Here is a 22513-nt window from a genome sequence, read left to right as displayed (position 1 = left end):
TTTGTAAATGTGGTTTATGTACAATTCAGCTAGTTTCTCGGCTGATGGTAGTTTCGGCAGTGCTATAAAATGGGCCTGTTTAGAAAACAGGTCTAATACCGTCCAAATATAACGATGTCCTTTGCTAACTGGTAGTTCCCCCACAAAGTCCATAGCTACACATTCCCAAGGTCTGGTAGGCTCTGCTACTGTTTGTAATAATCCCATTGGTTTCCCTCCTCTCGATTTATTTCTGGCACAATCATCACATTGAACCACATGGTTCTTTATGTCCTTCCTCATCCCTGGCCACCAGCAATGTTTTGCTATTGCTTTTGTTGTTTTTGTAATTCCTGTATGACCAGCGCTCTGGTTGTTGTGAAAACGATGCAAAATCTTGATCCTTAATGTTGCTGGGATATACAGTTTCTTGTTCACAAACCAAAATCCTCCCTTTTGCTCCCCCTGTTCTGTATTGGATGCGATCCACTGGTCTCCTTCATAAGACTGTTTCAGTTCGTTTCCCCAATTATCTTCCCCGCCGAGTTCAACCATAGCAGTGTTCTCTTTTTGGGTTTGTGCTCTGGTCCTGACAGCTAAGCCCCATTGTTTATCAGAGAATATTGTTCCCTCTGTTGCTGCGGTTATTCCGTCGTGTTGAGGCATGCGTGAAAGGGCATCTGCCAAGACATTCTGCTTCCCTTGAAAAAACTTTAATTGGAAATCGAACCTGCTGAAGTATTGTGCCCATCTAATCTGTTTGGGGGACAATTTTCGAGGAGACTTTAGATACTGGAGGTTCTTATGGTCAGACCAAATTTCAAATGGGATTCCGCTTCCTTCGAGAAAGTGCCGCCAGCATTCTAAGGCTTTTAGTATGGCTAGTGCCTCTTTTTCCCATATCGGCCAACATTTTTCAGCTTCGCTGAACTTCCGGGACAAATATCCACAGGGTTTTAAGTTCCCATTTTGATCCTTTTGCAATAGTACTGCCCCATACGCACAGTCTGATGCATCGCAATGGATTATGAACGGGCTCCTGATATCGGGGTGTTTTAGAATGGGCCCCTCTGTGAAGCATTCTTTTAGGGTTTCAAATGCCTTTTGGCATTCTGGCGTCCAACTTAGTTTGGCGCCCGGAGCTTTTACTTTTGCTGTCTCTCCTTTCCCTTTTGTTTTTAAAAGTTCAGTAAGGGGTGCAGTTATTTGCGCGAAGCCTTTTATGAAGGATCTGTAAAAATTTGCAAAACCCAGAAACAATTGCAATTGCCTCCTTGTTTGTGGCACTCCCCATTCTTTTACATCTGATACTTTAGCTGGATCCATAGCTAACCCTTCTGGAGATATCCGATACCCCAGAAAGTCAATTTGAGTTTTATTAAATTCACATTTGGACAGTTTTGCGTACAGCTTTGCTTCTCTTAATTTCTGCAACACTTCCCGGACCAATTTTACGTGCTTTTCCTTATCTTCAGATACAATCAAGATATCATCAAGGAATATGAATACCCCTCTGTACAATAACGGGTGTAGTATTTCATTTATAAGCTGCATAAAGCAGCCGCCTCCATTTTTTAAACCGAAGGGCAAAATTTTATATTCAAAATGGCCGAATGCGCAGGAAAATGCAGTTTTCCAAGTATCCTCCGGTTTGATCCGTAATTTATGATATGCTTCAATTAAATCAAGTTTAGTAAATATGCTCCCTTTCTTCAATACGGTAATTAAATCCTTTACTAAGGGCATAGGGTATTTATTGTCCTTAGTAATTGCATTTAAATTTCGATAATCAATGCACAATCTTAGGGAGTTGTCTTTCTTTCTCCTGAATAACACTGGGGCCCCGAGAGGGGAATTGGATGGCTTAATGAAGCCTCGCGCCAGGTTTTTATCAATGTATTTCCTCAATTCCTCCTTTTCCTGCACAGACATGGGATACACTTTTGGTTTTGGTAAGTTTGCTCCTGGGGTTATTTCAATTTCTACTTCTACATTCCTTTTGGGGGGTAATTTACTTGCCTCTTTCTGATTGAACACATCCACAAAGTCTCTGTATTCAGGTGGCAACAGCTGTGGGTCTATTTCACCTTCTTCATCTCCCTCGTCCTCCTCTTCTGCAATCTTGCTTATCTCCCATTGTGTCTGCTGTTCTTTAAATGCTAGACTCTTTCCTCTCCAATCTACTTCAGGATTTGCTTGCTCAAGCCATGGTATCCCTAATATTACATGGTATGTGGCAATAGGGGCTATCACAAAGGATATTCTTCCTTCCCATTTGCCTATCTTACATGGGACCTCCCGTATTTCCTTGGTAGATACTTCCCCAGTTGCAACTGAGCCGTCTAGCTGAGAAAACGCAATTGGGGAGTCAAGCGCCATCTGCTGGCATTTCAACGCTCCTGCTAATTCCGGAGTTATAATATTCCTGGAACAACCACAATCCACAAATGCCTTGCAGGTGGCCCGATTCTCCAGCCCCGAGAGGCAAATTGGCACTACTATCATGCGTTTGTCCCGACTCACCAATTTTTCTGAGGGTTCTGGGGCTTGCACCTCCTCCTCCGCACGCCTCCCGGTTGCAGGTTTGGGCTTTGATGGTTTTGGCGGCTCCCCCTTCCGGGCCCAGCATTCTGCCGCTCGATGGCCCGTCTTCCCACACACAAAGCATCCCGGTTTAGGTTTGTTGTCATCTCCTCTGGAGGGAATCCCCGGCCTCCCTCCGGGCCTTTCCTGCTTCCTCGTCTCTCCTCGACCTCTCGCCACCGGTCTTTGCTGGCCGCCGCTGCTCCTGAAGCGCTTTACTTGGGCCAGGGTGGATTCAACGCGCCCCACTAGTTGAATCCATCCCTGGATCGTTTCGGGGTCGTCTCTGTGCGCTGCCCAGCTGAAAATCTCGGGGCGTAGTCCCTCTTTAAATAATTCCACTTTGGTCACTTCAGACCACTCCGGTACCCTTTCCGCGAGGTGGAGGAATTCCTCTGCGTACTCGGGCACCGTTTGTCCCTCTGTTTTATTCCTTTCAGCTGGTCTCGAGCCCTCAATTGCTCTAGCCGGTCTCTGAACCGGTTTTCCAGTGCGGCGAGGAAGCGGGGCACCGACCTCAGGCATGGGTCGCGTCTGGCATGTAATTGCACATACCAGCTGGCCGCTCCTCGCTTTAGTGTGTTGCCGATGGCTCGAACCCTGCTTGCTTCGGAGGGAAATGTGTGTGCGTTGTCTTCCATATATCCTCTGATGCTAATTAGAAAAAAGTTCAGTTCATCTGATTCCCCTCCGTATTCTAGCTTGAGATCTTCCCTTCTTGGCATCCATTCAGCGGCCCGTTGGTGCTGTCTGGGAGGCATGGGGAAGGGTTGCATCGGGTTTCCTTGGATGGCCCCTTGGCACACGCCGCGCCCCACTCCGGTGGTCATTCTGCGCGGCTCCCGAAATCCTGCCGCCGCTGTCGGCCCTTCGCCCCATCCGCATATTGGCCTCATTGTAGCCCCCGCATCTCGCCTTTCCTCGTCGTACGGCACATCCTCCTCCTCTTCCTGGATCTCCTGCTGCTCTCCGCATTCATCTGCTAATCCACTGGACCCGATCCCTGGCCCCAGTGGCTTTTCTACTCCGATTCCCATTCGGAGGGTTGGGAGTTCTGTTGGGGTTGGCGGCCTCAGACTTCCCAGAGTTTGCTGGCGCTCCACTTCGCGCGCCATTCTGTCCCGGAACTCAAGCTCTTGCCAATATTCCTCGTCCCTTGCCACCGCGGGACTCTGCGTTGAAGCTCGCTGTCCCCTCTGGCTCCAATCATCTCCTTTGCTTGGCTCTCTCTCGGTGCCATATCGGATGTGCTCTTTTTGGAGATTCTCTTCCAATATTGGCACTATTCTCCCCACGGTATCCGACAGCCTGGATAAATGAGTTTCCAGGATGGATAGCCGCAGGGCCACGGTCTCCGGCATGCTTCCTCCAGATCCCCAACTGGTTTCTGCCGCCGCCGGAGCGCCTCTTCCCCCTCTGGGAATCCTCTGAGTCACGCCGTCCGGCTTGGGGTACCCCGTAGAGGAAGCTATGGCTTGCAATGTCTCTCCTGCCAACGGCCGAGCTTCCAGCGGAGGCCCCTTTGCTCCGTCATGGCTTTGATCTCCTTCCCTGCTCATTTTCACTTCACTGCAAAATCGCAGGAGGGTGAGAACTGGATTCTTGACTTAATTGTCTTGCTCACTCCAAAGGATCAGTCTGAACGCAGATCAAAGATAGCTGCTCTCAAACACAATCTTTATTGAAGAATACATGACTTTGGAAAAGTCAAGAATGACTTAATGTTTACATACAACTATTTTTATAACTTTTGATGCTACGTAATACCACACGTAAATATCATCATCAAGCCCCACCTCCAATATCACATTACTACCATTTTCACACACTAAACCAATTATAATTGTTTACACTTTCGGTTCCCAGTTCCCAGGCGTATTCTATCTTCTTCTGCCAGGTGCTTGTTTATGTTATGACTCCCAGTTGCAGAGCTGAATTACCAAAGCTCTGTAACTGGGTTCCATGACAGATTAATAACTAAATGGATAAACATCCTGATCTTTTTTGTTGGCAAATGTGATCATCTATCCACACACAAAGGTTCTAGTAGTTATCTGGCTTGGGAAATGGCTGGAGGGATCCTGGCCATGGTCCTCTTTCCCAACGGATTATGTAAACTGGGACCATGAAGAGGTGATTACCATCAAGTTACATTTTGATACATATATTGGATACAGTTTATACTCGTCATCTAGTAGGACTTGACACAATATGCAGTACAGTAGAGTCTCACTTATCCAACATAAACGGGCCGGCAGAACGTTGGATAAGTGAATATGTTGGATAATAAGGAGGGATTAAGGATAACCCTATTAAACATCAAATTAAGTTATCATTTTACAAATTAAGCACAAAACATCATGTTAGACAACAAATTTGGCAGAAAAAGTAGTTCAATACACAGTAATGCTATGTAGTAATTACTGTATTTATGAATTTAGCAGCAAAATATCAATGAAAGCATTGACTACAAAAATGCGTTGGATAATCCAGATAGTTGGATAAGCGAGTGTTGGATAAGTGAGACTCTACTGTAATTACTACATAGCATTACTGCGCATGGAACTACTTTTTCTGTCAAATTTGTTGTATAATATGATGTTTTGGTGCTTAATTTGTTTAATCGGCTTTTCCTGAATCCCTTCTTTTTATCCAACATAGTCACTTATCCTGCCGGCCTGTTTATGTTGGATAAGTGAGAGGCTACTGTATATTGATAATCTTATATTATCTGCTTAGAAGTGGATTATATGAGGCCCCTTCTTCACAGCTGTATAAAATGCACACTGAAGTGGATTATATGGCAGTGTGGAGTCAAGATAATCCAGTGCAAAGCAGATAATATAAGATTATAAATGGGTTATATAGCTGTGTGGAAGGGCCTTGAGTCTACACTGCCATATAATCCAGTGCAAATTAGATAATCTGTGGAAGAAGCCTAAATTAGGTCTAAATCTGCCTGTCCCCTAACTGAACCCTGGCTGTCCCTTTGCTGACAGCCTGGTTGCTAGGCGACCAAGTGGGCAGAGATTAGCCCTCTAAACTGGCAGCAATTGGATAAAAAACAGTTATTGCTCTCCCTCTAATTAGGACTTTATTTTTCTTTTCTTTTTGTTGTATCAACCTTGAGGCATGGATGATGGGTTGTGTTGTCAAATTTTGAGGTTGGGGGGCCTGTACTTTTGTTGTTTTGTGAGTCGCCGTGATGCCATCACTCTTTTATATATATAGATATTATAGTTTTGAGGCTGAGAACACAAAGGTTCTAGTAGTTATCTGGCTTGGGAAATGGCTGGAGGGATCCTGGCCATGGTCCTCTTTCCCAAGGGATTATGTAAACTGGGGCCATGAAGAAGTGACTACCCTCAAGTTACATTTTGACACATATATTGGATACAGTTTATACTCATCATCTAGTAGGACTTGACACAATATGCAGTATCTATATATATAATAAAAGTGAAATCGGAGTATGTATCAGCGTTTTGATTGGCCTGGCGGAATATGTGCTCGCGTTTTGATTGGCCTCGCAGAATATGGATCAGCTTTCTAATTGGCCAGCCGGAATATGGGCCAGCTCTGATTGGCCGCCACTTTCACAGGCCACTGGGATCGCTGAGGGAAAAACTACTACCAACTGGCTTCGTTCGGCCTACTTCTCTCCTCTCCTTCAACACTCTCCTTCAACAAGGTAAGGCGGCAGTACGTAAATACTATTCACAGCAGACTAAAGAGAAAATAATGATTATCTTTTTATTCTTTCCTTTTAAGGATCGTTTACTCCCCCCCCCCCCCCAGTTTTTACTGAGGCAAAAAACTACCACAGAGCAGGCTTTGGCCTACTCACTCTAACAGGCCTGACACATACAGTCCCCATGGCCTACTATACATCCGGGCCCTGTTTGGAGTGGGATGGACCATGGATGATGGACTTGCATATGGGAGTTGTAGTTCACCTGCCCCCACTGAACCCTGCTATTTCTTATTTATACTACTATTGCTTGACATTACTTTTATGTTTTATTTATATGGTGGATGTTAGCACGTGGCTTAATGACCTTGCAAGTCACTTTGGGTCCATTGCAGAAAGGCGGGGGAGAAATATCAGAATTAAATAAATACATAAATAAATAAATGTCTCAATGGTATGTATGGTTGGAATGACCTTCTGTCGGGAGGGCTTGAATGGTCTCTTCCTTTGTGGCAGAAGGGGCTGGACTGGATGACCTTCAAAGACCCCTTTCAAATCTAGGACTCTATCTCCCAATCGTATGTATGACTGGATGGCCATCTGTCAGGAGGGCTTGGATGGTGTCTTCCTTTGTGGCAGATGGGGCTGGACTGGAGGACCTTCAGAGACCCCTTTCAAATCTAGGACTCTCTCTATCTCCCAATCGTATTTATGACTGGATGGCCATCTGTCGGGAAGGCTTGGATGGTGTCTTCCTCCATGGCAGAAAGGGGTTCGACTAGATGGCCTTTGGGGCCCCCTTCTAACTCTAGGATTGTATGGAAGCCTTTAAACCAGGCACAGGCCAACTTGGGCCCTCCAGGTGTTTTGGACTCCAACTCCCACAATTCCAGAGAGCCTACCCCATGATGCGCTTTATGTCCTGGTGCCGTTTGCAGGATGATGGACCATGGGTGATGGGATATGTAGTACTTTCAATCGCTACGATTCCCACAGACCACTGCGATGCCCACCAGTGACGGAACTGGACCAAATTTGGCACACAGATGGGACATGCAGTACCTTCACTCGCTTCTTGAGACCACAGCAACTGCTACATATGACAGAACTGAACCAAATCTGGTATATATATCCCAAATGACACACTTTATATGTTGCAGCAGTTTGGGGGAGGATGGACCAAGGACGATGGGATTTGCAGTACCTTCATCCAATTCACCTCCCACAGGCCACTGTGATTCCCATGAATGATGAAACTGTACCATACTTGACACACAGGTGCAATGTGGCCCCCTTTACGCCCTGGTCCAGTTTGACGCAGGGTGGGCCATGGATGATGGGATTTGCAGTACCCTCACCCAATTCACCTCCCATGGATCACTGTGATACCCATGAAAGATGAAACAGTACCATACTTGACACACAGGTGCAATGTGACACAATTTATGTCCTGGTGTGGTTTGCAGGAGAATGCACCAAGGATGATGGGATTTCCAGTACCTTCATCCAATTCACCTCCCACAGACCACTGTGATGCCCATGAATGATGAAACTGTACCAAACTTGACACACAAGTGCAATGTGGCCAGCTTTAAGTCCTCCTGCCGTTTGAGGAAACAACTGACCAGGGAAGATGGGATTTACAGTACCTTCACTCACTTCCTCAGACCACTGCAACCCACACCAATGACTGATCAAGATCAAACTTGACACATTGCGTCCCCATGACCTACTTTACATCCTGGCGCTATTTGGAGGGGGATGGACCATGGACTTACATATGGGAGATCACATTATTTGCTTCAGGTCTCTTGGTGAACAACAAATCATTTGTTAATTTGTAAGTTAATTTTCATATGTAAGTTAATTTTTTAACTGATTTATAGTGTATTGTACAGTTTTATATATGTGTTTTATTGTAAGCCGCCCTGAGTCCCCTGTTGGATGAGAAGGGCGGGATATAAATATTGTTATAATAATAATAATAATTTGGGGGAGAGGGGTGCAATGACTCAATAACATTAAGGCTCTAGCGCAATGAGAGATTAGATATTTCTAATCTGGAAAAGGCAGGATAGAATTAGAAAGACTTTTCAAAAGAGTTCCTCCCAATCTATGTTTAATCTACATAGAATCTATATTATTAATACATTGTAGGTAATACCGAGCTAGGAAGAATCTGATAATCCAGAGACAGGGGATATATGTTCTTCCAGGTATTGTTGAACTGAATCCTAGTCAAACAAACCAGTAAGGAGGAAAGATAACAACTGAAGATCAACAACATCTAGAGGGCACATATTTCCTGTGATAGTCCAATTGCCTAACTGAGGCCATGTATATACAGGTCCAATAAAATAGACTCACCTTGCAGCTGCTTCAAAGAGTCCAAAGATATTCTAAAAGAGACTGGTTGGTACTATCTTTTTTTTGTTTTCATTTCATACAGTCAATGCAAGGAATAATATTTTTTTTTTTTTGCAATGGTACAAAAATGAACCAATTTTCTCTATCCATTTCTCTCTACTTTAATTAAACCAGAAAATTACCAAAGAGGGGATATTCAAATAAAGAAGGGAGCAGACTTGCTTTATTACTTTCATTTTGGAGAATGAACCCATTCTCACATCTGTTTGCCACAACGTTTCCATTCAATATCGGTCACTTATTGAATAACTGGAGAATACATTAGAAACAAATTTACTTTAAACCAGTAAATGTTGTCATTTTTGAAGCGGCTGATCAAACGTTTGGGAAGACAGAGGCATCTGTTTGCAGAAGCAAATGGCAAAGCTAACTTTCAACCATATACAAACATGACTGAGAGAATTGCCCAACACCTGATTCTTCCAACTGTCACATAAAAGGCCGTGTGCAAAGGCTTTGGCAAATGTCAACTCTACTTTGTCGATTTCATACGGTCACTTCATGGGTTACTAACTATACAGGGTTTCATTGAAAGGAATACACAAACCTTTTTTCAGCACAAAGGCAGTTCCAGACAGGAATACCTCAGCCAAAAGGACAAACCATGTTACAAATCAGAGTTTCAAAGTGTATATTTCATGGAGAGAAACACGAATGCACTGCTGAGTATAAATGATGGATCACTTCTTGTAAAATGATCAAGGGTCTGGAGAACAAGCCCTATGAGGAACGACTTAAAGAACTGGGCATGTTTAACCTGCAGAAGGGAAGGCTAAGAGGAGACATGATGAGGGCCATGTATTAGGAAGAACTTCCTCACTGTAAGAGCTGTTCAGCGGTGGAACTCTCTGCCCCATAGTGTGGTGGAGGCTCCTTCTTTGGAGGCTTTTAAACAGAGGCTTGATGGCCATCTGACAGGAGTGCTTTGAATGTGATTTTCCTGCTTCTTGGCAGGGGGTTGGACTGGATTGCCCACAAGGTCTCTTCCAACTCTACTATTCTATTATTCCTATTAACTCCATTTTCCCCAAAACCAAGACTCCAGCTGCCTTTTTGATTAAAATAAATACAACACAGTTTAAACATATCGCTAAAATGATATTAAAAAGAAATTAAACGGTACCTCCCCAGTACATTACCCAAAGAACAAGACAAATGAGAGCTCTGTTTTGCATAGGAAAAGGCATACACCAATTTATAGGTAGAGATATAAATGTAGACATGATTGCTACAAATACAATACACCTGGCAAGACAATCTCTTACTTGGCTAGGTGTACATGTGCACAGAAATGCATACACATCTTACTTGTTGATGATCTTTGTTTTTACTAATTGCTTTCAAGTGCTGCATAAATATTAACAGATCTTTCCATTTGGTTTATAATGCAATGCTAAAGCCAAAGGAGGTGGAGAGGAAAGAAGTAACCCAGGAGTTTCACAATTTCCAGGGAGAAGCGCAACAGGGTTCTTGCGACCCTGGAGAAGGATAGGTGTGGTAGCCTCCATGGTAGCCCCTCCCGGCTGAAGGTCCTGCTGTTTAATGCCAGATCCGTCAAAGGTAAATCATCTATTATCCAGGATCTAATCATGGATGAACATGCGGATCTGGCCTGCATCACCGAAACCTGGTTGGATGATCTGGGTGGGGTTAGTCTTACCCAGCTTTGTCCTCCGGGTTTCGGGGTGCATCAGCAGGCCAGGCCAGGAGGGTGGGGAGGTGGGGTTGCGGTGGTCTTTAGGCAGTCCATCGCCCTGGTCAGATGCGTTGCTTTGCAATCGGTCGGGTTTGAGTGTCTCCACTTGAAGGTGGGTACCCGGGACAGTTTGGGGATTCTGCTGGTGTACCGTCCACCCCGCGACACAGCAGTCTCCCTGCCTTAGCTAGCAGAGGTGGTTTCTAGCGTGGTGTTGGGTTCCCAGCGCCTGTTGGTGCTGGGCGACTTCAACATTCACGCTGAGACCACCTTGACAGGTGCAGCTCAGGAATTCATGGCCGCCATGACGACCATGGGTCTGTCCCGGATCTGGCCTGCATCACCGAAACCTGGTTGGATGATCTGGGTGGGGTTAGTCTTACCCAGCTTTGTCCTCCGGGTTTCGGGGTGCATCAGCAGGCCAGGCCAGGAGGGCAGGGAGGTGGGGTTGCGGTGGTCTTTAGGCAGTCCATCGCCCTGGTCAGATGCGTTGCTTTGCAATCGGTCGGGTTTGAGTGTCTCCACTTGAAGGTGGGTACCCGGGACAGTTTGGGGATTCTGCTGGTGTACCGTCCACCCCGCGACACAGCAGTCTCCCTGCCTGAGCTAGCAGAGGTGGTTTCTAGCGTGGTGTTGGGTTCCCAGCGCCTGTTGGTGCTGGGCGACTTCAACATTCACGCTGAGACCACCTTGACAGGTGCAGCTCAGGAATTCATGGCCGCCATGACGACCATGGGTCTGTCCCAAATAATATCGGGTCCCACTCATCAAGCTGGACATACACTCGACCTGGTTTTTGTTGCGGGCGACGGTTTGGTCGGAGTGGAAGAGCAAATTATTCTTCCATTGTCATGGTCCGGCCACTATCTGATCAGTTTAAGACTAACCGTCTCTTCCAACCTCCGCAGGGGTGGTGGACCAATTAAGATGGTCCGCCCCAGGAGACTTATGGATCCTGAGAGATTCCTGAGGTGTCTTGGGGATCTGTCTACCATGGAAGCTGACGATCCTGTCGATGCCCTGGTCACTCGTTATAATGGCGAGTTGTCCAGGGCAATAGACCCGATCGCTCCTGAGCGTCCCCTCTCGCTGCGTGGAGTTGCCCCAGCTCCCTGGTTTACTAGGGAGCTGGCGGAGATGAAACGTGCAAGAAGGAGACTAGAGTGCCGCTGGCGGACAACTCGTGACGTATCTGACCGAGTACGGTCTAGAGCCGCTATTAGGGCCTATTCCGCGGCATTGCGGGCAGCCAGGAAAGTTTTCTCGACTGCCCGCATCGCGTCTGCAACAAATAGATCTTCAGAGTTGTTTCGAGTTGTTGGGGAGCTCCTCCACCCTCCTCAGGTTGGGGGAGCACCTGACATCTCGTCAACTCGGTGTAGCGAGTTCGCTCACCATTTTGCAGACAAAGTCGCTCAGATTCGTTCCGACTTAGACGCCGGCCTTGATGCATTGCCAGGTGAGGTAACCGAGGCATCTGTCTGTTCGATCTTGTGGGATTCGTTTCGGCTTGTGCAGCCTGATGATGTGGACAAGATTCTTGGAGCGGTGAGGGCGACCACCTGTGCCCTTGACCCTTGCCCATCTTGGCTCTTAAAACAAGCCAGTGGAGGGCTAGTTGATTGGTTTGTGAGAATAATCAATGCCTCTTTGGAGCAGGGCATATTTCCATCTGGCCTAAAACAAGCTGTGGTGAGGCCTGTTTTGAAGAAAGCCTCCTTGGATCCGGCTAACCTCAGTAACTACAGACCAATCTCTAACCTTCCATTCTTGGGCAAGGTCTTGGAGCGGGTGGTTGCTTCCCAGCTCCAGGGATTCTTGGAAGATACGGATTTTCTGGCCCAATCGCAGTCTGGTTTCAGACCTGGCTACAGTACCGAGACGGCTTTGGTCGCCTTGGTGGATGACCTCCGCAGAGAGCTGGACAGGTGGAGTGTGACCCTGCTGGTTCTCTTGGACATCTCAGCGGCTTTCGATACCATCAACCATGGTATCCTTCTGGGACGTCTCTCCGGGATGGGCCTTGGGGGTACTGTTCTGCAGTGGCTCCAGTCCTTCCTAGAGGGCCGTTCCCAGTTGGTGAAGCTGGGGGACACCTGCTCGGACCCCTGGCCATTGACCTGTGGGGTCCCGCAAGGTTCCATTTTGTCCCCCATGCTTTTTAATATCTACATGAAACCGCTGGGTGAGGTCATCCGGAGTTTTGGAGTGCGGTGCCATCTCTACGCGGATGACACCCAACTCTACTACTCCTTTCCACCTAATTCCAAGGAAGCCCCTCGGATACTGGACCAGTGTCTGGCCGCTGTATTGGCCTGGATGAGGGCGAACAAGCTGAAGCTCAATCCTGACAAGACAGAGGTCCTCCAGGTCAGTCGTACGTCTGATCGGGGTATTGGGTGGCAACCTGTGCTTGATGGGGTTGCACTCCCCCTGAAGGCGCAGGTCCGCAGCTTGGGGGTCCTCCTGGACTCTGCGCTGACACTTGAGGCCCAGGTGTCGGCCGTGGCTGGGAGGGCCTTTGCACAACTAAAACTTGTGCGCCAGCTGCGACCATACCTCGAGAAGTCAGATCTGACCATGGTGGTCCATGCCTTAGTTACCTCTAGACTGGATTACTGCAATGCGCTCTACGTGGGGCTGCCTTTGAAGACGGCTCGGAAACTACAACTAGTACAACGATCGGCAGCCAGGTTTCTAACTGGGGCAGATTACAGGACGCGCTCAATGCCGCTGTTTAAAGAGCTCCACTGGCTGCCATTTATTTTCCGAGCCCAATTCAAGGTGCAGGTTATCACCTACAAAGCCCTTAACGGTTTGGGACCCACCTACCTTCGAGACCGCATTTCCCCCTATGAACCCGCACGACCTCTTCGCTCGTCGGGGGAGGCCCTCCTCTCGCTTCCACCAACTTCGCAGTTGCGGTTGGTGGGGACGAGGGAGAGGGCCTTCTCCGCCGTGGCCCCCCGGCTGTGGAACTCGCTCCCCAGGGAGATTAGGCAGGCCCCTACCCTACTCTCATTCAGGAAGAGCCTGAAAACTTGGCTATTCCAGAAGGCCTTCGTTGACTGATCCTTGTGGGATCATGTTATTTACCTATTAAGCAGTAGACCCTCTGGATTGTTTTTAGGATTCATTCAGCACTTTAAGTATTACACCTGCTGTATAATTATCCCTCCCTGATAACTTGATATTGCTTTGCACCTTGGCCTGGATCTTTTGACCCAAATCGGGATTTTAATATTATTGTGTATATTGACTTTTATGACTGTTTTTAATCATGTTGAAGTTTTACTGCTCGGTTTAATGTTTTATCTGATTTGTGCTGTCGTGTCTGGGCATGGCCCCATGTAAGCCGCCCCAAGTCCCTCCGGGGAGATGGGGCGCGATATAAGAATAAAATTATTATTATTATTATTATTGTTCTCACGCATCTGAAAAGGCAGGAAATAGAGGAGGCAGAGTGGAGATAGTTTCTCAACCAAACTAACTCTCCCTCTGCTACAACTAGACACCACAATGTTGGTTTGTGTTTTCTGGATGAATCTTTTATAGTCTTCTGCTGGACTATGAGAATAAGCATGCTGGTTAGGAATTTGGATTAATGCTGTCATGTGAAACAGCAGCATTGGAATGGTAATACTAGCTCACTGTATATATAAAGAATATAAAAAGAGACCACAATGACCATCCAGTCCAACCTCTACCATACATAACAGCACTCCTGATTGATGGTCATCCAGCTTCCATTTAAAAACATCCAAGGGAAGTAAACCCCACCACACTCCGAGACAGCATATTCCACTGCCAAACACTTCTTACTCTGAAGACATTCTTCTTAATCTTTAGGTGGAATTTCTTTTATTGTTTAGGTCTGTTACTCTATGACCCAGTCTTTGGAGCAGCAGAAAACAAATTAGTACCATCTCCAATGTGACATCTTTTCAAATATTTAAACATGGCTGTTATGCCCACTCTCAACATTCTTTTCTCCAACATAAACACAACCAACTCCCTTAGCTACTCATCATAAATACATGGTTTCAAGATCTTTTCCCATTTTTATTGTCCTCTGGATGTATTTCAGCTTGAATGTATTCTTCTTGAATTGTGGGACCCAGAACTGCACTCATAGTGCTCAAGATGAATTCTGGCCCATACAAAATAGAGTAATAATTATGACTTACCTCAATCTAATCAATATATTCTTATTAAGGCAGTCTACAATCACATTAACTTTTTAAGCCGCAACATCAAACTGTTGAAGCATATTCACATTGTGTTTTATTGATGTGTGCATTTGGGCTGCCTCTCTGAGACTGCGATTGGAAACCAGTGTCTGTTGTCTCTAATGGATTGTAGAAACAAATCTCATAAAACTGCCATATCTTTGTCACATACATGTTTTTTAATCTTTTGAAGATGCCTAAATTTGCAATGATAGTTCCTTTAATAGTAGAATATGATGAGGCTGCAGTTCTGTAGGGTTCGTTGTGCTTTCCTTCACCACAGCCTAATCCTGGATCTATGTTGCATTCAGCAAGTTCTCTACCAAACAGGAAATCAGCTTTGAACGTTCAGATCCTGTGACAGAACATTGTGCAAATATGAGTTGGAAATGCTGCAGTATTTATGGAATGAAAGAGCGAGAGATTTATATCAATGGAGAAACATATTGAACTACTGAATAATTATTATTGAATTATTATTGAATAATGCCCCGTTTACATGCAACAGAATATTGGTCTTTGATTGTTCTATCCTAGTAGAGAGAATTATAGACAGATTTCCCAAGTCTGAAGACTGTAGGAAGTGTGTTTGTCTGAGTGAATTTTTCAACTTGCTGAATCTACTGCCTAAAACTTTAGAGCAATCCCGCGGCTTTGACCTAGTGTAGTCAGCAGAACCAAATCCAATCCAGACCGATCCAATGTCCACATGGGTCACTGCTGCCATCTCCTCCTTCTTCTTTGTTCTTGCCTTCTCCCTGGTCATATGGGTTCTTCTGATGTGGGATTGAGCACCCACAATGGCGCGAAGTTCTCATGAAACTCTGCAGCTGTCAGGAAGAGGAAACAGCAACCCAGATAAAATAGTGATGATCCAGTGGGGCTGATGTGGTCTTGGCCTGGTTGGACCAGTTGGACTCTGGTCCACCACCACTGCAGTTCTGTTCCAGTCAGATAGCCTACGTGATTTCATTTTGTTGTTAAATGCAAAAGGCCTATACCTATTTTGTTGTTGGATGCAAAAAAGCTACCTGATATCCCACATTCTATGTCTGAAACTGATCTTGAACCTTAATTTTGCAAAGGTATGTCCTGTAACAGTCAGCTGCAAACTTTCACTTTAGGAAGAATTCAATAGGAATATTGTCCCGATAGCTTTATGACATACTGTATCCACAGTACTCTTATCCGCAGATTCAATACCTACAGCTCCAGGTATCCACAAACCAAAAATATCCCTACCTATTTCTGAAAATGTTTGGAGTTCTTCATTGCAGTTCTATGGTATACCTTTGGTCCATGTATAGTCAAAATATAGGATTCCACGGTTTCAGATATTCACAAGGAGGTCTTAGGACCTATCCCCCTGGATACAAAAGTTATACTGGATATTTCACCCAGTTCTAACAAGCTCTTCTAAGACATTTTATAATGGAAGTTAACCTAACTTCATTTGCATTTCTCAGCCCAACAAAAGTGTTGTTTTAAGGGGTTACAAATATTTTCTCAGAACAGGAGCAGGTGAAATTGATCTTTGGAGAAAAGGGCTTGCTTCCCTATTATTATGGTAAGCAACTCTGAAATTATTGTGTTATGAAAAACACGGAGTACAATCTCCATAGGGAACAGTATTTTTAAATGGTATTCTCCAAAGCCCAACTACAAAAATTAGTAACAAAAACATCCTATACTGACAAAAGGGGGACGTAGTAATGTGCAGAGGATCTTTGAATACATAAATAAAATGAGATCATTTAGGAAGAGAGGCTCCACACAAGCCAAGGGTTTTTTGTTAGTCCCAAACTGTGACCAAACATTCAGGAATGATCTGCTAAGGAAACCTAACACCATAGACAGAAGAAGAAGATACATGCTCAATGCCAGATCCAGAAGTGGGGAAAATATGTTTGTGTTGTCAATGCAATTCCGCTCACTGCTTCAACTGCTATTTTTTCTGCAACAGTGCGCATGCAAAACATGCCAATCTTTTCAGACAACAAAAATAACATATAATTATGTGCAGAAATATTACACTTCTGGAAACCACATTATAGGTGGAGGCTTTTCTCACAATTTTTATCTCTATGATGTTGAAAATTTTAATAAATCTCCCAAGCAAATGTGTGTCCTTAACAAGAGGTGAGTCTTTCTCATTGAATGTGTATTCATAGGCACTGGCAGAGTATTGCACAGTGGATACCATGAATGTATACAGAGGATTTTGGACTGTGTGACATTTACTAAATAAAAACAGAAAAGTATTTATTTAGTAAATGTCACACAGTCCGAAATCCTCTGTATACATTCATGGTATCCACTGACATGTTATCACACTATTTCAATTGTATTTCAATATTGAATTGCCAGTATTGCATGTATAGTATGATACCCTGCATATCATAAATTCTGATGTTAAGGGAAATCCTATGTCTACATAACATGATTTACATACCATTGTAGCAGATAGAGATGTGATTGTGTGTGTGTGTGTGTGTGTGTGTGTGTATAATAAGATACATGGAGAGTATTATTAATTAATCGAGCCAAACTGGGAGTAGCGGCATACAAGTCTAATAAATAAATAAAATACACATATTGGACTGGGACTGTGTGGTTAAAGCTGTGATCTTTGATTTTACTGCCCTCCAACCTATTTGTCTTCCCCATCTTTATGAAATGAGGAATGTGATCACTCAACAGCAACAACAAACATCCAGATGAAGTTAGTTACAACCAGCCATAGGTCCCATTAATCTTGATATGCAAAGTTAGTTATGACTAACTCCCATTGATTTTAAAGGAAACTATTATTATTATTATTATTATTATTATTATTATTATTATTATTATTATTATTATATTCATTTATACCCCACTTTATCTCCCCAAAAGGGACTCAAAGTGGCTTGACATAAAAGCATTATTATACAATTTAAAATATATCCCCTGACTAGATGTTAAACACCTTCTTCTTTAAAAGCCTGCCTGAATAAAAAGGTTTTGGCCTGACGCCAGAAGGACAGTAGGGAGGACTCATAGATCTATAGTGTGATTGGGGTCTCATATTCTATATTGTAATCTCTCATACAGAATAGTTTACATTCCATATATAATTTTAATATATCTATATTGCAGATTCACGCGCAAAAATCTTTTGGAAGCCCTGGCTTTCCTGTTTACAAGGAAGGAACTCAATGAACGGCAGAATCTCTTGCCCAATATCAGCCTTGGTTTCCACATGCTTGAAAATTACTTTATCCCCCAACTGACTTTTAAACACACTATGAATCTCTCCTCCATTCAACGTCAAAGAGTCTTAAATTACAAATGTGGAAATCAGGGCAATCTTTTGGCTAACATCGGAGGGATGAATTCTGAAGCCACCATTTCAATGGCAAATATCTTGGGCCTCTTCAAGATCCCACAGGTTGGTGTTCATGTTGAAACAAACTGCTTTTTACGCTAGTCAAGCAATGCAATAAACTGCATTTTCAAGAACAACATTAAGGAATATTGAAACTGTGATACTTATATACAGCTGAAAATCAGATGAAACTAGAAGGGGGCAATCTGTTTTCCCTCACAAAAAACTTAACATGTTATAAGAAATAAAAAACTTGAAATGATGTGCAGTTGATAATAAATTTTAATACTTTTTTTTAAAGCTCGGTTATGGCTCCTTTGCTCCTGAGTTGAGTGATAAGACTCAGTACCCATTTTTTTACCGGATGGCCCCAAACCAAGATCTCCAGATATCAGGAATAATACGCTTACTTTTGCACTTCAAATGGACTTGGGTTGGACTCGTTGCTTATGAAGGAAACAACGAAGAGATGTTTCTACAGAGGATTGAATCAGTATTTACTAAGAATTGCATTTGCACTTCCTTTGTGGTTAGACTGCCCTACCTGAATTTCAGTGAAAAGGGCTTAAATTTCATCCAGAAGCAAAAAGAGTCTGTACAGAAAAACATTGTCAATGTGGTTGTGCTTTATGCAGATTCTCACACTTCATTATATTTCCAGATGAACACAACTGGAAGAGTTTTTATTTCAACAGCCCAGTTTGATTTTCTTGCAGACCACACTTCCACTGATGGTTCAATTTATTTCAATGGTGCCTTGTCCTTTGTTCCCCATTCTAAGGAAGTGAGGGCCTTCAGAGAATTTCTTCTGAACTTGAACCCTCGCTCTTCTGATGGAGGCTGCATTATCCAAGCATTTTGGCAGATCATGTTTTCCTGTTGGATGCCAATGTGTTCTTTACCTGATACAATGGACCTGTTCAAATGCATGGAAGAAGAGGCACTGGATGACCGACATGTCATTGCATTATTGCAGACTCAGGATAGCAAAAGTTACAGCATCTATAACACAGTTTATGCTGTTGCACATGCACTCCATGGCATTGCTTTAACATTCTTCAGTCATAAATCAAGGGGAAGCAAAACAAAAGCACAACTATGGAATTTGCAGCCATGGAAGGTAGCTATCTATCCATTATGTGTGTGTGTGTATTAAATTCCTGCACATTTTTTGAAGGTTGCTAATATTGCCACGGGGTGCCCAGTGGCACAGTGGGTTAAACTGTTGAGCTGTTGAACTTGCTGACCGAAAGGTTGGTGGTTCAAATCCAGGGAGCAAGGTGAGCGTCCACTCTTAGCCCCAGCTTCTGCCAACCTAACAGTTCAAAAACATGCAAATGTGAGTAGAGCAATAGGTACCGCTCCGGCGGGAAGGTAATGGCACTCCATGCAGTCATGCTGGCCACATGACCTTGGAGGTGTCTATGAACAATGCCAACTCTTTGGCTTAGAAATGGAGATGAGCACCAACCCTCAGAGTTGGACACGACTAGATACAATGTCACAGGAAAACATTTACCTCTCCCTTAATATTGCCAGGATAAGGAAATCTGTTTAGAAAGGATCCTTTTCAGATATCTTATTAAGAGAATGAGCCCTTGTACAGTTTGAGTTGATTATTCTAAGATATTCCATCATGTTAATAGCAACATTACAAAAACCTAGAGAAATCGTTGGGCATACATCAAAGCCAGTTTGTGCTCTGTTTAGAAATGTAAGTATGTGTGTGTCTCTATAGCTGTCAACAGGTTGTATTTGATCCAAGGCAAGGTGTTATTATTTGTTCAAGTCAATATGCTTTGCTTGTCTCAGCTAAAAAATGGTCTCTGAAACACATGATGCAAGAAAATTGTGCATTGTAATCTCTGTGAAATTTGAATCAGATAATGGACTTTGTGAATGTTTCAAGAGAAAAATCCAAAATCTTAAACTGCCTACATTTCCACACTTTTTCCTAGCTTCATCTCTACCTGAGAAATGTCCAGTTCAACAATAGCGCTGGTGATGAGGTGTATTTTAACCAAAATGGAGAATTGAATACAGGGTATGATATCATAAATTGGTGCATTTTCCCCAACAAGACTCTAACTAAAGTGAACGTTGGAAGGATGTGGCCTCCAGATTTATCAGGACATGAGTTTTATATCAACGAGAGCATCATTCACTGGCATCATCATTTCAACCAGGTAATTATGATTTCAGAAAGGCCTTGACCCATGACCTTCTTGCAAGCAAACTTGTCAAATGTAGGCAAGGCAATACTGATAGTAAGTGGATCTGTAATTGGTTGAGCGACCAAACCCAAAGGGTGCTCAGCAATGGTTCCACCTCATCCTGGAAAGAAGAAACTAGTGGAGTGCCACAGGGTTTGGTCCTGGGCCCAGTACTGTTCCCAGTACTGGACCCAGTACTGTTCATTAATAAAAATAAACATCTTTATTAATGATTTGGCTGAACGTATAGAGGGCATGCTTATCAAGTTTGCAGATGACACCAAATTAGGAGGGGTAGCTAATACTCCAGAAGACAGAATCAGAATTCAAAATGACCGTAACAGATTGAAGAGCTGGGGCAAAATTAACAAAATGAATTTCAACAAGGACAAATGTAAGATACTACACTTGAGCAGAAGAAAATGAAATGGAAAGATACAGGATGGGTGATTCCTGGCTCGATAACAATCTATGTGAGAAAGATCTTGGAGTCTTCATGAACAAGTTGAACACAAGCCAACAGTGTGATGCAACAGCTAAAAAAGCCAATGGGTTTTGGGTTGCATCAAAAGAGTTTAAATCAAAGGGTTATAGGGCCTTTCTATTCTGCTTTGGTTAGATCTCACGTGGAATTCTGGGCACAATAGTATAAAGGAGATATTGACAAGCTGGAAGATGTTCAGAGGAGGGCAACTGAAATTATCACAGGCCTGGAGGCCATGCCCTATGAGGAGCATAAAGAGCTGGGTATGTTTAGCCTGCAGAAGAAAAGGTTGAGGGGAAACATTATAGTGATGTATATGTGAAAGGGTGTCATAAGGAAAGGGGAGCAGGCTTGTTTTCTGAAGCCCTGGAAGCTAAGATTCAGAGCAATGGGTTCAAATTACAGGAGAGGAGATTCCACCTAAACATTAAGAACTTCCTGACTGTAAGAGCTGCCCAGTATTGGAACTCTCTGCCTCCAAGGTGGTGGAAACTCTTCTATGGAAGCTTTTAAGCAAAGGTTGGACAACCATCTGTCAGGGTTACTTTGATTGTGCTTTTTCTGTGTGGCAGGGGGTTGAACTAGAGGGCCCATGTGGTCTCTTCCAACTCTATTATTCTATGATTAATCTATGATTCTATGTCTATATGGCTAGTAAATCCAGGGCCAGTTTAGAGCATGCAGCCACATACAGCCCCCCAAAACCTACTGCAGTGGTGGGTTGGAGTCTGTATAATCCAACTGAATTGTCACCTCACTTTCCATGTTACCATTGCCGTACCCAGCTAGCCACAGAGCTCCATGTAAGTTCCTAGCCATCATGGGCACCTTGTTCTGCTATCAGCAAAGGTATCTAGATTATCTCCCCCAACTTCTTCCTGGATGTAAAAACAACTTTGTTGATATCAGAATGAAGAGCCAGACAGGATACTGGCAAGGTCCTCTTATCCCTGGGCTGATGGCGGTGATGATGGCAGTGTTCCTTGAGGAAAGTGGACTAGTCCAAATCACACCTGAACCATCTGCCCACACTGCTCTAAACCTATGAGATACTCTGAAGTTTCAAGCAAATCCAATTTTTCCTGAAGTATGCAAAGATTCTGTTTAATCCACAATGCACACCCGAAGGGGAGGAATGGTGTGAAAACAGCCAGGAGATAATTCAGATTAAATCATGGTTTTAATGGCCATATAAGCAAACTCTGTGAGATGCATAGATCTGTCCCCATTCAAATCATAGTTATACCCTCACTGACTATTTTACTCCATGAAACATGTTAGGAAAAAATGGGGCTAGTCTTTATTGCAAAGCTATTTAGGCTTTCTTCATTTTCCCAATGCCTATCAAATATAGACAATATAAACCTAAGTAAGTTGAAGGAAGGCCTCGCTTTGTGCAAAACATGCAAATTGTTCTTTCTGGGAAGATCTAGTTTTGCTGAATCATTGAGATTTCTCTGAATCTTTCTTGTTGCATTGCTCTTGGCGTTTCCTGTTGATATGGCAAGATTGTGCAAATGGTCTTCATTTGCCACAAAATGAGGAGGTGTTTTGTGAACAATACTTACTGTATTTTAAATTTAATGAGTTGTGTTTAATGTACCATAAAGTTGCAAAGCAATCATAGCAAAATAAAGATGCATTTTTTATTTTCTGGGCAAGTATCTGCCCAGAAGGAATCGTAGGGTTTATGGTTTTGTGCACCCAAATACAAATCCCCAAATTGCATAACATAGAGCTACAGCAGTTACAGTGGTAGAAAATTGCTAGAATTGTGTAAGATATTTAGGATCAGATAGTGTCCCGTAGAAATCAATCAATGATATAGCAGTACTATCTAGCCTTTA

At 43.7% G+C, this 22513-nt stretch overlaps 1 protein-coding gene across 1 annotated transcript in view; it reads left to right on the top strand.

Moving 5' to 3' along the window:
- Window positions 1–4516: 4516 nt before the first annotated feature.
- LOC100565325 (vomeronasal type-2 receptor 26) overlaps window positions 4517–22513 on the top strand; it is a 40811-nt gene continuing 22814 nt past the window's right edge. Inside the window, exons 1-2 of the mRNA XM_016995840.2 lie at window positions 4517–6253; window positions 19928–20155. The gene's annotated coding sequence lies outside the window, so the exon portion shown is untranslated. The remainder of the gene's footprint in view (window positions 6254–19927; window positions 20156–22513) is intronic.

This window comes from Anolis carolinensis, chromosome 6 (genome assembly GCF_035594765.1).
Source record: "Anolis carolinensis isolate JA03-04 chromosome 6, rAnoCar3.1.pri, whole genome shotgun sequence".
NCBI lineage: Eukaryota > Metazoa > Chordata > Lepidosauria > Squamata > Dactyloidae > Anolis > Anolis carolinensis.
Note: the sequence above shows the minus strand (reverse complement) of the source record. Positions and strands in the feature narration are given on the sequence as shown.